Below are 2543 nucleotides of genomic sequence, written 5' to 3'. Positions count from 1 at the left end.
GGACCTTGGGAATAGACCTAGACTCATGTTAGTTGCATTAGTTGAACTAAAATTTCCTCAATACTTTGACAAATGAATGCAACACCGTTTTCGCTTTAAGATAAATTGAAATATATTGCAATTAGTAGATAAACCATCAACTGACTGAGTGAGTATGGTTTTAGGCCGCTTGTAGTCTTATTCCAGCAATATGTCAGCGGGGAAAACCAGAAATGGACTTTAAGCGATGTACCCACCTGGAGAATCGAACCCGGGTCTTCGGCGTGACGAGCGAACGCGTTAACCTCTGGGCTACCCCACTGCCCAGGTTTGGAACAGAAATATTTGTGTGAGGAAGGTTTGGGGTGAAGAATGAACATAGATATGGTGACACTGTCTGGAGACATCAAGGATGACGAATCTGAGATTAGAACCCACGAACACAGGGCATACATTCGCGGTGTCAGCAGAGGTGCTGTTTCCAAACGAAGTCGAAAACCACTTTAATTATTATACATTGTCACAAAATATCACACAAAGGTCTCAAATATAACTCATTTTCACAGAATATAATTCTCTTTTATTATCTCTCAGTACAAGGTGGCCGCTGGTTCAGCCCCTTTTCCTGGGTTACAGAATCTGAAACAAAATTATCCATAAACGGAAAATTGTTTTAATTTTAGGAGGGCAAGAACTACCTTTAAACAACCCTGAAACATGTGCAGTGATTTAAATGTATAAAAGTGATTTCCATTTCCATTTTCCTATGTTCACATATCAAGTCATGCATTTTATTTGTCCTACAAATAAACACCTAATGCCTAATGCGATTAGTTATAATTTGTTTGTTTGTTTGTTGTTTAACTAACTCAGCAATATTCCAGCTATAAGGCAGTGGTCTGCAAATAATGTAGTCTGTACCAGGCAATCCAGTGACAACTTCATGAGCATCAATCTGCGCAACTGGGATACGATGACATGTGTCAACCAAGTCAGCGAGCCTGACCACCCGATCGCGTTAGTTGTCTCGTACGACAAGCATGGGTTGCTCAAGACCAGTTTTAACCCAGATCTTCGCGGGTCGATGAGCTTTAGTATGACAACGGAATTTGGCTTCCAAGGTCGAACAGTACCATACTGAAGCTCGTGGATATCACCAGAGTGGTAAAGTATCTAAAATCTGTGTCACGCCTTGGCACATAACTGAATCAATTCAGAGCAGTCAACTCGTATATTCATTCATTCACTTGGTCTACTTACTAAGCGAGTGAGTGAGTTTGGTTTTACGCCGCTTTTAGCAATATTCCAAAACTATCACGGCTGGGTACACCAGAAATGGGCTTCACACATTGAACCCATATCGGGAACCTGAGTTTTCAGCGTGACGAGCGAACGCTTTAACCACTGGGCTACCACACCGCCCCCTACTTACTAATGCCGACATGTGCAGTCTCCCGCGGGAGCACCTGCTGGATGGACACAGTGACCTCCGTTGTGGCAATGGTTGTTGCAGTGTTGGCAGTCATGGTCGTTGTGGCAAATGCCGTTACACTGGGCATCAGCTTCAATGCAGAAAAGTAAATGTAGATCACACTGAAAGTAACGAAGGCCACAAAGCAAAGAATCATGGTAGAAATGCTGAAATGCAGTTCTGATCTCTTTTACGACAGTCTAATACGATAAAGTCTATAAGAATTTGTAATATTTGTTAGATGACTCTCAGTGCCCGTTCTAAATATTTATTGATGTAAAATAGTGGAGCATGACAAAAGTTCACATGTGTTTGGTTTGTCTGGTCAACACTGTTTAAGAAGTGTTCTCAAGGTATAGTCTGTTTGCAGTGAAACGTACAGATGAATTTCACTTTTAACAAAAAAGTAAATCAAATAGAGTGAAATTAAGTTTGCGAATCCTCATAATTATACTTTGCTAACTGAGCATCTAAATCGCAGAATTTTACTCACCTTAGGATAAAAGTTGTTTAACATACGTGTCATAACTAAGGCATTCTCCATTAGGTTCTAAGAAATAAAAGAATTTTCAATAGTTGGTTGATGATTCTATGTTTGTTACAAAGATGACTGAAATTCCACAAGGAATGATGAGAAACACAATAGAGTTCTGTGGACTCACCGACAAATGCTGACCCAATGAGCATGACAGAGACGAGGAGAATCAGAAACGCTGCCTTCATTGTGGATGAATGAATGCCCAGGTATCTCCACAGTTGCCTTTATACACCGTGGCTCGTGACACAATAATCTTCCCTTGTACACATCGAGTTATCTTTGTCAGCAATGTAGACCATAGTTATCCCAGACCAGTTTTTCCCACAGAATGTGTTGTAATTACCTGTAATGTGGACCATAATAGAACGAGTAGAACATGGTAACATACATTCCTAGGCTATGTTTTTATCAGCTCAATGTTATCTTTGTGGTGCTAAGTTCATCAGTTTTTGTGTGTGTGTCCAGGATTGTGCAGATCTAGTGTGCCAGGCGTCCCAAAGTGTTTTATTTGTGAGTTTCACCCGTTTCTATTTCTAGGCATGTAGTTCAACAAAC

At 40.6% G+C, this 2543-nt stretch overlaps 1 long non-coding RNA gene across 1 annotated transcript; it reads right to left on the bottom strand.

Annotated features, from left to right (window-relative positions):
- Window positions 1–536: 536 nt before the first annotated feature.
- Window positions 537–2262, bottom strand: LOC124272969. Its single transcript, XR_006897507.1, has 3 exons — window positions 2113–2262; window positions 1412–1541; window positions 537–618 (listed from the first exon to the last, which is right to left on the bottom strand). It is a non-coding gene; the product is annotated as an uncharacterized LOC124272969 (long non-coding RNA).
- Between the last annotated feature and the right edge of the window lie 281 nt (window positions 2263–2543).

This window comes from Haliotis rubra, unplaced genomic scaffold (assembly GCF_003918875.1).
Source record: "Haliotis rubra isolate DU_JTF1 unplaced genomic scaffold, ASM391887v1 Scf175, whole genome shotgun sequence".
Lineage (NCBI taxonomy): Eukaryota > Metazoa > Mollusca > Gastropoda > Lepetellida > Haliotidae > Haliotis > Haliotis rubra.
This window is presented reverse-complemented; position numbering and strand designations above follow the sequence as displayed.